Consider the following 14,197-nt stretch of genomic DNA (forward strand, 5'->3'; position numbering starts at 1 on the left):
CCTGCAGTCTCCAACCAGGAGACCTGCTTCTGTTACCAAGTGTTCCCTTCTTTTCTCTAGTGGTTTCTTTCATTGTCTACCCAACCAATAAGAAAAGGCTCTGCATCTGCCCTAACCCTATCCATTCAGAACCCACTCACATGAACCCTCCACATGTTCTGATCAGCAGAGGTGCACCACCATCTGGTGGTCACATCTCCAACTACTGAACTCTGGTTAAATGTCCTTTTCATGGCTGTGCCTATGAGGGACATGCATAAAAACAGCAAAGGTCAAACAAATTATGTCTCAAATTGAAGTAATCTCAATTAAATTCAGTTCAGTTGCTCAGTTATGTCCAACTCTTTGTGACCCCATTGAACTGCAGCATACCAGGCCTCCCTGTCCATCACTAACTCCCGGAGTCCACCCAAATCCATGTCCATCGAGTCAGTGATGCCATCCAACCATCTCATCCTCTGTTGTCCCCTTCTCCTCCTGTCCTCAATCTTTCCCAGCATCAGGGTCTTTTCAAATGAATCGGCTCTTCGCATCAGGTGGCCAAAGTATTGGGGTTTCAGCTTCAACATCAGTCCTTCCAATGAACAGCCAGGACTGATCTCCTTTAGGATGGACTGGTTGGATCTCCGTGCAGTCCAAGGGACTCTCAAGAGTCTTCTCCAACACCATATTTCAAAAGCATCAATTCTTCAGCACTCATGCACAGTAAGAATGTAGAGATAGAGAATTTGACTGTTTATAAGATGAAATGAGGTAGATGCTGCTGCTCTTTATTCAATGATGGGTTTGATATACAGTTTTTAAATTATAAAAACACCATGATTCACTCTCCTAAACAAACAAACCAAATATATATATGTATGTATGTATATGTGTATATGTGTGTGTGTGTCTGTATATATATATATATGAGAAGGAAATGGCACTCCACTCCAGTACTCTTGCCTGGAAAATTCCATGGATGGAGGAGCCTGGTAGGCTACAGTTCATGGGGTCGCAAAGAGTTGGACACGACTGAGTGACTTCAATGTCAGCCAATATACCATTTTCATTTGCCTGTTATGGAGGAAAACTCTCTCTAAAAGGAACTTGTAAGCCAAAGATCAGAGTAACAGAGAGAAGATCATCTGACATTTCAACTGCCTGTTATCTCAGACTGTCTCCTCTAAGCTGGTTTTTAGTGGCCCCTTGCTATCTCAGAGAATTGACAGTAGAATCAGTTGAAATGTATCCTAAAATGCAATTACTAAATGGCAGAGATCTAAGTGTTGCAGTTTGCATTAGACAGCTTTTCTCTGCTCAGCAACGAGGGTCTGGAAGAAGGAGATAGGAACAGAATAAGGGGGAGATAAGAGTATCCAGTTTATCCTCTACTTTCTACTGCTGGCTCATTTGATCTATTTTTTAATTATATAATTTTTTATTCTGTCTTTTGGATGTAGTTCCTGTTTTGTAAAATGAGGTTGAACTAAACCCTGTCTAAGGGCTCATCTGGCTCTAAATTCTTTTATACTATTCGCAGAACAAATCTTTATTGAGGTCTACTTATATACAATGTAAAGTGATGAGAAAGAGTGGGGAGAACCCCCTTGCCCTCTGGAACCCCCAACACTATTTTCGCATCCCATGCAGTCTTTAAGGGCTGCAGTGGCCACTAATTAACCCTAGGGCCTTCCTTGGAATGAATCCCTATCTGTGATTTCATTTCTCCTATAAGATCAAGGAGAATATAAATCCATAGTAAAATGGCATAAAATGGGACGTGGCTCACTGAATGTAAGCATCATCACAGACAGTGAAATCAAAGGGGCTTTGTGACCTAACTGGCAAGAAGATATTCTTTTGGTGACTCATTCTATAAGTCTTATTTCATCTTGTAGGAACAAAAGAAAAAACATCTGCACAACTGGAGGACCTGGAGGAAGTAGATGAGTTGCCTACAGGTAAAGCAAGAGGCTCTTTCTAAAGCAACCAAATTGCTTTCTGGCTTCTGCCTTTTTCCTTGCAAGTGTAGGTGGGGATCACCTACATCATTTTTAGAACCAGTGCAAAATGAAAATTTGGAATCTTCTTTACAAGAAGCTGAGTAAAGTTTCATTAGGTAATGTTTCTAGAGGGCTTCCCTGGTGGCTCAAATGGTAAAGAAGTTGCCTGCAATGCAGGAGACCTGAGTTCGATCCCTGGGTCCATCCCCGGGTCCGATCCCTGGGTCAGAAAGATCCCGTTGAGTAGGAAATGGCAAGCCGCTCCAGTATTCTTGCCTGGGGAATTCCGTGGGAAGAGGAGCCTGGCAGGCTACAGTCCATGGGGTCACAGAGTAGGACAGGATGGAGCGACTAACACTTTCACTTTCAACGTTTCTAGTGGCACCATTTTTCTAAAATGCTTTAACTCTTCATACAAATTAGTTTCATGTATCTGAATCTAACTTTTTGAGACTTTTCGATCATTTTAGGTTCACAGAAAAATTCAAGAGAAGATGCAGAGGTTTCCAATACACCTCCCACTCCCACACTTGCATAACCTCTCTTCTTATCAACTGCCACATGAGACTGGTCTATTTCTCACAACTGACAAGCCCATATTAATGCATTATAATCGCGCAAAGTCTATAGTCTACCAGGATTCACTCTTGGTGTTGTACATTCTATGGGTTTACACAAATGTATAGTGGCATGTGCTCATGATTATAGTATCACAGAGAGTAGTTTCACTCCTGAAAATCCTTTGTGCTCTGCCCATTCATCCTTCCGCTCCCCTCAATCCTTGCAATCACTGGTTTTCACTCCCTTTGTAATTTTGCCTTTCCCAGAATGTCATATAGTTGGAATCATATAGTAGGCAGCCTTTTAGATTGACTTCTTTCACTTAGTATCATGCATTTAAGTTTCCTCTGTATTTTTATGGCTTGACAGCCCATTTCTTTTTAACACTGAGCAATATTCCATTGTTTGGATGTACCACAATTTACTTATCCACCCTCTTGTTGAAGGACATCTTGGTTAGTCCCAGATTTTGGTAATTATGAATAAAGTGCTCTAAACTCCCATGCTTTCTCTTAGCTTGTGGCAGCTGCCGTCAGTGTGTGGTGCTCCTTGGCTTGCAGACACATCACTCCAGTCTCTGCCTTGTCTTCACATAAAAAATTATTTCTCTCATATTTGTTATTACCAGGACTCAAAAATCTGAATACAAACTTTAAAAACATTACACACATTTAATTCCCTTTTCACTTTGAGGGAACACACAAGTGCAGTTAACCAAAAAATTGAGTCATCTCTTTCTATTTGTCGATCACCGTATATTTTTCCAAGCATTTTCCATCAGAGAAATTTATATATAGCTTACATTTTATCTGTCAGGCACACTAGATTATTTTAACAGGACATTGGATATTAGCATCTACATCAGTTATGACAATGGCTCCATATTAGAGCTTTGTATCCACGAGAGATTTCTGGGAAGAAGGGCAAAAAAAAGTGAAATGACAGTCCTAAAGGATCTGATCTTCAGAGGAAAAAATGCTGAATTATGTATCTGGAAACCCACAGAGGTAACAAGGGTACTTGGATGGTGTAGTACTGTGCAGGGCTGGGGCTGAGGCAGCTGCAGTTTGGGTACAGGCTGCAGGCTGCCTGGGAGCACTGTGCCTCCACCGCACAGAGGTAGGTGGCTGCGTCTTCCAGCTGGGAGGCTGTGATGTGTAGGGTACTATACCGCTCCTTAGAATTCACTGTGGAACTCAGCCTTTCATTTTGCTTCGTCCCTGAAGCTATGTAAAACAGCCTGGTGAGGCTGCCTCTGGGATTCTGCTGGAACCACTGCACACTGCTCACTGTGTCAGAAGAATTGCACCACAGAGTAGAGTTGGCTCCCTCCTGGAGGCTCAAGATTGAAGGACTCTGCTCCACCTTCACTCCCCTCACCCCTGCTTGGAAAGAGGAAAACAAACACATATGATTTCACTGGAGAGTCATGGATGGGTTTTCCAGACCAGGAAACTATCTGAGGAAACACCTGAGGATGTAGGACCCTCTAGGAGCTCCAGGTCAGCTCTCCTCCCCTCCCTCCCACTGACAGCTGTGGACACTCCCCAGTTCCCTGTCTGGGATGACCCCAACTCACAGCAAATCTGGACCCACAGAAACCCCAGCAGGGCTCCCGATCTTCTCTTCATGATCCCTTGCCCAGTTACTGAGGTGCCTTCACCCCTGCTCTGAAGAATATAGAGTCTTGGGGCCGGAGAAATTTTGTTCTTACTGTCAGTATGTTCCGCCAGAATCACTGAGTACCAATCACATCTGAGGTGAGGCAACTCACTTAACAGGAAACTCCACCCACAGTGGCCTAGTGAGACTGCAGTAAGGTCAGCAGTTTCTCCAAAATTGAGGTTTGGGGGGACAGTGCAGAGAAGTAAAAGCAATATTTCTGATATGTGAAGTTGTAAAGAATTTTTTTTTTCCTTAAAAGACTATATGTAAGAGAAGATTGTGGGATAGTGTGTGAGGAAAGGTAGATGATATTTCTAGAAGAATTGGGTCATGATGGATTATGTAGAACCTTGAGGAATTATAGGGAAGGATGACCCATTTTTCAAACTGCATAGTTTGGCAGAGATTTTGATAATTCAGTTATGTGAAAATGTTGATCAAGGAAAACTATCTGACATGTGCATTGTTTACTGCAGAAATAAATACAACTTCTTGAAATCATTTAGAAACCAAGATATATAGGCGGCCTCTGCACAGAAATGATTCCAATAAGAATTTGGTTGTTGAAAAACAGGACATGCGTATAATATTCCCTCTGCCTTAATTTCCACCTCTCCCTTCCTACTGTCCAACTCTTGGACACCCTGCTGACCTACATTTGATTCTGATCTGACCACACTTTTTTCCTCAAATTCAATATTGTCTTTCTCCTTTCCTTCTATTTTTGTTCCTTATTTTTTCCTCTTTTTATTCTTGTTCTTTCTACTCTCGAGAAATATATGAAAAGGTAGGAGGTCTGGGGTATTGGAATAATTTCTGGGTCAGTGGGTTTGGGGAATTCAGTCATAAAAATTTTAAAAATGAATAAAGGTAATGCAGATGTTTTCTGTTGAGCTTCCATGCTCTCAGATTTCAGTAGTATCCCAACTTCTCTACCTCTGAAAAATCATCCTCACTATGGATTTACAGAGGTAAGGGCTACAGCTTTCCAAACCTTATATAGAATAACAAAGCTGCAATCTGAGATTAACTTTAAACAAACACGGTTCCCCTCTCCCCACCTTTGCTGTCTAAAATTTGACCGTTCCCCATGCTCTCTGGGCTCCTCTCTTAACTGTTCTATCTTTGGAATCATCAGAAAAGGTCTTCATGTCTTGTAAAGCCTACAGTGCCCCCTAGTGGACTGAAACCCTCAACAAAGACCCCTTCAGACCAACAACTGCAGCATCTCAAATCCCCAGTCCCATTCACTGCATGCTTCCTGGTGAAGAAAGTGGTCAGAAAAAAACAGTCACTGCCTAGACTGAATGGAAACTAAAAATAAACTCTTACTCTTAAAATGTCATTTCATGGAAATTTATGTCTTAAAAAATTTTGATGAATTTCATCTTGTGCTTTTTTTTTTCGTTTCTTTACTTCAAAATAAATCCTTATTTATAGAATTTGTCCTGTAAATATGGTAATTTATTAAAAAGAACAAAATTTTGCCATTTTCAGTAACTGGGATGGACTTGGAGGGCATTATGCTAAGTGAAATATGTCAGAGAAAGATAAATACTGTATGATATCATTTGTGTATAGAATCTAACAAACACAATAAACTAGTGACTATAACAATAAAAGCAGACTCACAGAGAACAAACTGGTGGTTATTAGTGGGGGCAGGGCCAGTAGAGGGGTGTGGGTGTGGGAGATGCAAGCAATTGGGTACAAGGTCGGCTTAAGGATGTCTTGTTACAACACGGAGAATATAGCCAATATTTTGTAATAATTGTAAATGGAAGCTAACCTTTAAAACCGTTACACAGCCATTGTTTGGCTACAGTCCACAGGGTCACAGAGAACCAGACAGGCCTGAAGCACCTGAGCACACACACACACGAATGAGAGAAGCCAGTCTGAGAAAGCTGCACCATCTGATCCCACCTACATGATATTCTGGATGGAGCAAAGCTATGGAGACAATAGAAAGACCAGTGTTTGCAGGGGTTATAGGGAAGAAGGGAAAAATTTTTACAGAACGCTTTTAAGAAAAGAAAGCCTAAGCAATGAGTAAAAGTCAAAAAGTTTAATAGTAAAGTTTAACAAACTTGGGTAGCTCAGCTGGTAAAGAATCCACCTGCAATGCAGGAGACCCCAGTTTGATTCCTCAGTCGGGAAGTTCCCCTCAAGAAGGGACAAGCTACCCGCTCCAGTATTATTGGTCTTCCCTGGTGGCTTATACAGTAAAGAATCTGCCTGACCTGGGTTCGATTCCTGGGTTGGGAAGGTCCCCTGGAGAAGGAAATGGCAACCCCCTCCAGGATTCTTGCCTGGAGAATCCTGTGGACAGAGGAGTCCATGGACAGAGGAGTCCATGGGGTTGTGAAGAGTCGGGCACAGCTGAAGGGACCAAGCACAGCACGGCACATACAAAGTTTGGGGGAATTCTTTGTGTTGTTTTCAGTTCATCAAAGACTAACTTCCACTTTTATGCTGAGTTTAGAAAGTCATCATTGCTTGTCATAAAGAACTGTGGCGAGCACGGCTCTTCTCTGCTCACAGTGACCTCACTCAGGCCTCCTGTTTCAGTGCTCCCCAAAACCCTCAGCACTCACACATGTGCACTCATGGGGCAACACCGTCTTTCTGTTACTCAGAGATGATCGGTGCCTTGTCTTCTTAGCCTTTGCACAGGTGTTCAGCGCACATTGTGACGCATCTCACACGAGGTCGAGGTTTCTTCTTCAACTATTCTACAAGTCTTCGTTCTTCCTTACACTTCTCATCCTGTAAAATTGTTGACAGCACTCTGTGCTGCTAACTCCTTTTCTGTTCTCTGTATTTTCAGGTGTATACCCATTCTAATTTATTTACTATCTTTTAAATAGAGTTTCAGGGGGATAAAGAGATGAGTGTGAATAAAATCCTTTCCTCTCTTTCCACTGTTCCATCATGTATGAGATTCTGTTCCTCCTCCTTCATCCCTTCTTTCTCTATTAAGAATGATAACTTGTGGAGGCTGTGGCTCTCCTGTCACCTCTCATGCCATGCTCTGTCGGGAAGACATTGTGCAGACCACACCTCATCTGGCACACTTTGGTTCTGTGAAAGTATACTGAGGCCTAGTAACACCCACCTGGGTGACCTGGAACAACTTGTGGAAGCAGCAGAACATGCAAAACACCACTTCGTTGCTTATGTGGTTTACCTTGAAATTACTTTGACCCTGGAAAAGGAACTATTGGTGTCAGAGAGTTTTCAGTTTCACTAATGAAGAGTTGAGTATGGGGAATATTCACTTCTTAAATAGACCCCACTCCAGTACTCTCACCTGGAAAATCCCATGGACAGAGGAGCCTGGTGGGCTGTAGTCCATGGCGTCGCGAAGAGTCTGACACAGCTGAGCGACTTCACTTTCACTTTTCACATTCATGCATTGGAGAAGGAAATGGCAACCCACTCCAATGTTCTTGCCTGGAGAATCCTAGGGACAGCGGAGTCTGGTGGGCTGCCATCTCTGGGGTCGCACGGAGTCGGACACTACTGAAGCGACTTAGCAGCAGCATTCTTATGCTTTAGCCATTTGTATGTTTTTTGTATGAACCAGAGACTAAGAGACAAACAACCATAGGCTCTGCTGGAACCACATGGATCCAGGCCCCATTGCTGCTCAGAGTTTGTGGTCAGCTCGCCCCGCAGTTTCCCTCACTGTGTCACTCAGAGCACAGTGGTACACAGCCGAGTCTGACTCTTGGACTGAGGCTTTCTCCAAGTGGAGGGAAGTGGTTTTTGCATTGTAAGTGGCTTCAAAACCTTTGTTGGTTCCCTTGTCGTTGGCCTTCGTGGCTTTCAGGAGGAGCTGTGGACCTTCTCCAGGATACTGGACATATCAGAAAAGAGTGGGGTATACCGGTGACTGAATAAGTACAGTTCACAGTCAAGGTAGCCCCTTCCAAAAGGGTCACTTGGCCGTCCATCTGGCTCACTGAGTCTCCACGGGTTTGTCCTAGGGGGAAATAAGAGAGTTCTCTGTGATCTTGGGCATAAAACTCTGGGATAAAATTACACTTCAAGGTTTTGTTGACATAACAGAAGGATCCAAATGTTTAGAGGCGTTTTTCTTCCCCAGCAGGAAGAGTATCACAGTCACTAAGCCTGGAGAAGAGCTCATCTCTAGAGTGTCTCCTGAATAACGTTCTTGACTCTCAACATGAAGAAATGTTGAAGTCACAGTGACAGTGACGTTTAGTTTCAGTGAAGTTGAGGCACACAGGAAATGTGTCTGTTAGGAAACTGCACCCTCTGGTGGACAGGTTCAGAAATGCGATGCATGTATAATGGAAAGAAAGTGAAGTCTCTCAGTCGGGTCCGACTCTTTGAGACCCCATGGACTGTGGCTTGCCAGGCTCCTCCATCCATGGGATTTTCCAGGCGAGAATACTGGAAAAGAATCCTGGAGTGTGTTGCCATTTCCTTCTCCAGGGGATCTTCCTGATCCAGGGATCGAACTTGGCTCTCCCACACTGCAGGCAGACTCTTTACCAACTGAGCCACCAGGGAAGCCCAGTATCCTGGTCTCCTCCCTAAATTAGAAAATGTTATCCTTGACTTTATCCATGAGGCACATATCAGTCTCCAGGTGCTTGGAAATCTGATCAACAGCTGTCAACACTTCTCAGGTCTGTTTTCTTCCTAGGATACTACCTGACATGGAAGTTCTTTAACAAAGCATTCCAGGTATTTTTGTAGCTGAGAAGATATCAATTTTCTTAAGAACTTTAATGTAGTATTTTATATTCTCATGGATCCATTGTGGGCCAACCTATAATCCACTGACTGTCAGAAGAGTTTGTGGCTGATTAGAGAGGAAGTAATAAGAAGCTAGATCATTATTGAGTGAATCTCTGTTTTCAGCATTGTACCTCAAGTTATAGAAGAGTGACTGACAATTATTTGCTGTTTAGTTGCTGAATCAGTCATGTCTGATTCTTTTGCAACCCTAAGGACTGTAATCCACTAGGCTCCTTTGTCTGTGGGATTTCCCATTCAAGAATATTGGAGTTGCCATTTTCTTCCCCAGGGGTTCTTCTCAACCCAGGGATCGAACCTGAGTCTCCTGCATTGGCAGGCAGATTCTTTACCACTGAGTCCCCAGGGAAGCCCTGACTGATGTTTATTACATGCTCACTAAATATTTGCTATACCAAAAAAATTAATGAATAAAGGGTCTTTGATTGTGGAATCACTACTACTTGAAATAAAATATTTTCTCAGTCCTAAAATAACATCATTTGTAAGAAATGGTATCTTTTTAATAAAAATTTTTAAGGGGAAAAGTCACACTGTCTTATCAATAGTCAAATAACCCTGAATTTCAGAATCATTAAAATGTGAAAACAAAAGAAATATCATAATTGAAATGATCAAATCCTTGTAGAATTAGCTAAGATCAATATCTTATTCCCCTTCTTCTTCCTTGACTCTAAGATAAGAGGGTTGGCCTATGTAAATCAGACAAGTACTAATCCTATTATATATTCTAAGTTGATATCTAGCCTCAAAGATACTTTCTATTCCATCTGCCGCATTTTGTTGCCAAACTTGAACCAAATAATTTTCCCCCAGTGTTTGAAACCCTGAAGATGTAGATTTGTGTCAAAAGCTCAGAGCATGAGTTAGGATGCTCTTCTTTCCCAGCTTTTCAAATTGTTAAAGACCTCTCAGCCAATATTCACATGACAGCTGAAAGTAGAATTAATGAGTGAATGACTTAAAATTACACGTTCTGGGCCCACCAATAAGTTTATGAATCACATTATCCAGAGTTGAGGCCCATGAATCTGTAATTTTTTAGAGCTCCCCAAGAAGTTGGGTTGCAGCCAGTCCGATGTTGGTTCACAAGTTTTCATTTGGGGCAGATGTCCTAGATCGAGGTAGCTGTCAAAGATCAGGGCAACAGGATGTTCCCAGGATTACAAACATACTCAAAACTTCTCTTTTTGAGTACCAGCAGCAAAAACAAGCACTTCTTTAGCTCTCTTTTTATGACCATTCATTTTATAAAACAAAACCTCTGAGGAGTATCAGGATGAAGTTTTAAGAGGCAGTCATCTTCTGTAAAGCCCTGTAACCATAGATCCCTAAACACACAGATGGAAGCTTAGCCCATTCTGTTTCTGGGAGTTCACTCTTCTCAGATTCACATCAAGGAATTTCATGAGTCCAGAGTCAGCACATGAATCATTTCCCAAACCCAGATTTAAATTTGAAAAACCATGCTTGATACTGCTTGGATTCACATATCCCTTCCTTTCTTCCCCACCTTCCAAATCACATAATGAGAAACTGCCTCAAAACTATGCCAGAAAGAAATTCTGGAAAATCAATTACAAACTTCTGCTCTGGTAGGTGGGTTTCCCTGGTGGCTAAGATGGTAAAGAATCCGCTGGCAATTCTGGTGTATAGAAAGAATACAAACTAGGTTGTAATGATGTAGGACTGGAAATAAATGTATAGCACACGGATGCAGATAGTTGTTACCTCTACTTTAAAAAAACATAGTTTAAGGCCAATGAGTACATATAGGAGAAATATTTTTGCATTTCTGGGTCATAAAAGAAGACTTCTATAACACTGAAGAAAAATATTTGCTTTATTTGGATTTTAATGGCTTTATTAATACATAGTTCTCTTTAAAATAAATTGTACCTCCTTAACTTAATAAGACTGACATATGTATATACTTGTGAAACCATCACCACAATCAAGATAATGAACAATACGTCACCACAAAAGTTTCCTCTTGTCTCTTTTTAGTCCTCTCAGCCCTCTCTTCACTTCCTACTCCCATTTTCAAGCAACATTTCTCTCATAAAATAGTTTGCATATTCAGTAATTTCAAATAAATGGTATGATATGTGCCTTTGATAGCTTCATTCATTCAGCATAATTAAGATTCTTCCATGGTTATTATAATCATGTTTCATTCCTTTGTATTGCGGAGTAGTATTCCATTATATGGATATGATTTATCTGTAGGTATGTTTATCTATTCACCTATTGATGGACAATTAGGTTAGTCCTAGTTTGCGGCTGTTACAAATAAAACTGATATGAACGTGTGTGAATAAGATTTTTTATAGTCATACTCTCATTTCTCTTGGGTCAATATCTGGGAGTGGAATGACTGGAGCCTATGTTAGGGATATATTTGACTTTGTTTAACTTTCATTTTTTTTTCTAGTAACATTTTTGCAAATTCCCTTGGATTTGACGTTCAGATAATTACGCTGTCTGTGACTAAAGGTAGATTCACTTTTTTCCCAAACAGTGTGAGTTTTGTTTCTTTCTCTTGCTTTATTGCACTGGCTAGGACCCTTAGTACAATATTCAGTACAAGTGGTGAGAGTCAAAAGTCTTCCCTTATTCCTGAAATTTTAAGGAAAGCATTCAGTCTTTCACCATCAGGTGTATTTGATGTAGATTTTTTGTAGAGGATCTTTATTAAGTTAATGAATTCCCTTAAGTCCTAGTTTGCTGGGAGTTTTTAATCAAAAATAGATACTAAGTTTTGTCCTATGGTTTTTCTGTACCTATAGAGGTTACTGTCATTAATCAATCATCTGTGACTTGTTAATCTCTGTGGATACATTACTGATAAATTGTCACAACAAAATATTAAAGAAGATGGATCTTACAAATATTAAAACAAAGCTATCTAGAAACTTTATTTATTTATTTATTATTTAAATTTTGTTTTTTTACTTTACAATACTGTATTGGTTTTGCCATACATTGACATGAATCCACCACAGGTGTACATGAGTTCCCAACCCTGAACCCTCCTCCACCACCGTCCCCATATCATCTCTCTGGGTCATCCCAGTGCATCAGCCCCAAGCATCCTGTATCCTGTATCGAACCTAGACTAGCAATTCATTTCTTACATGATAGTATACATGTTTCAATGCCATTCTCCCAAATCATCCCACCCTCTCCCTCTCCCACAGAGTCCCAAAGTCTATTCTTTACATCTGTGTCTCTTGCTGTCTCGCATATAGGGTTATCATTACCATCTTTCTAAATTCCATATATATGTGTTAGTGTACTGTATTGGTGTTTTTCTTTCTGGCTTACTTCACTCTGTATAATCGGCTCCAGTTTCATCCACCTCATTAGAACTGATTCAAATGTATTCTTTTTAATGGCTGAGTAATATTCCATTGTGTATATGTACCACAGCTTTCTTATCCATTTGTCTGCTGATGGACATCTAGGTTGTTTCCATGTCCTGGCTATAACAGTGCTATGATGAGCATTGGGGTACACGTGTCTCTTTCAGTTCTGGTTTCCTCAGTGTGTATGCCCAACAGTGGGATTGCTGGGTCATATGGCAGTTCTATTTGTAGTTTTTAAGGAATCTCCACACTGTTCTCCATAGTGGCTGTACTAGTTTGCATTTCCACCAACAGTGTAAGAGGGTTCCCTTTTCTCCACACCCTCTCCAGCATTTATTGCTTGTGGACTTTTGAATCGCAGCCATTCTGACTGGTGTGAAATGGTACCTCATTATGGTTTTGATTTGCATTTCTCTGATAAGGAGTGATGTTGAGGATCTTTTCATGTGTTTGTTAGCCATCCGTATGTCTTCTTTGGAGAAATGTCTATTTAGTTCTTTGGCCCATTTTTTGATTGGGTCATTTATTTTTCTGGAATTGAGCTGCATTAGTTGCTTGTATATTTTTGTGATTAGTTGTTTGTCAGTTGTTTCATTTGCTATTATTTTCTCCTGTTCCAAAGGCTGTCTTTTCACCTTGCTGATATTTTCCTTTGTTGTGCAGAAGGTTTTAATTTTAATTAGATCCCATTTGTTTATTTTTGCTTTTATTTCCAGTATTCTGGGAGGTGGATCATAGAGGATCCTGCTGTGATTTATGTCAGAGAGTGTTTTGCCTATGTTCTTCTCTAGGAGTTTTATAGTTTCTGGTCTTACATTTAGATCTTTAATCCATTTTGAGTTTATTTTTGTGAATGGTATTAGAAAGTGTTCTAGTTTCATTCTTTTACAAGTGGTTGACCAGTTTTCCCAGCACCACTTGTTAAGAGATTGTCTTTAATCCACTGTATATTCTTGCCTCCTTTGTCAAAGATAAGGTTTCCATAGGTGTGTGGATTTATCTCTGGGCTTTCTATTTTGTTCCATTGATCTATATGTCTGTCTTTGTGCCAGTACCATACTGTCTTGATGACTGTGGCTTTGTAGTAGAGCCTGAAGTCAGGCAGGTTGATTCCTCCAGTTCATTCTTCTTTCTCAAGATTGCTTTGGCTATTCGAGGTTTTTTGTATTTCCATACAAATTGTGAAATTATTCGTTCTAGCTCTGTGAAAAATATTGCTAGTAGCTTGATAAGGATTGGATTGAATCTGTAGATTGCTTTGGGTAGTATTCTCATTTTCACTATATTGATTCTTCTGATCCATGAACATGGTATATTTCTCCATCTATTAGTGTCCTCTTTGATTTCTTTCATCAGTGGTTTATAGTTTTCTATATATAGGTCTTTAGCTTCTTTAGGTACATATATTCCAAAGTATTTTATTCTTTTCATTGCAATGGTGAATGGAATTGTTTCCTTAATTTCTTTTTCTGCTTTCTCATTATTAGTGTATAGGAATGCAAGGGATTTCTGTGTGTTGATTTTCTATCCCACAACTTTACTATATTCATTGATTAGTTCTAGTAATTTTCTGGTGGAGACTTCAGAGTTTTCTGTCTAGAGGATCATGTCATCTGCAAACAGTGAGAATTTTACTTCTTTTCCAATTTGGATTCCTTTTATTTCTATTTCTGCTCTGATTGCTGTGGCCAAAACTTCCAGAACCATGTTGAACAGTAGTGGTGAAATTGGGCACCCTTGTCTTGTTCTTGATTTTAGGGGAAATGCTTTCAATTTTTCACCATTGAGGATAATGTTTGCTGTGGGTTTGTCATATATAGCTTTTAT

This window comes from Budorcas taxicolor, chromosome 10, assembly GCF_023091745.1.
Source record: "Budorcas taxicolor isolate Tak-1 chromosome 10, Takin1.1, whole genome shotgun sequence".
Lineage (NCBI taxonomy): Eukaryota > Metazoa > Chordata > Mammalia > Artiodactyla > Bovidae > Budorcas > Budorcas taxicolor.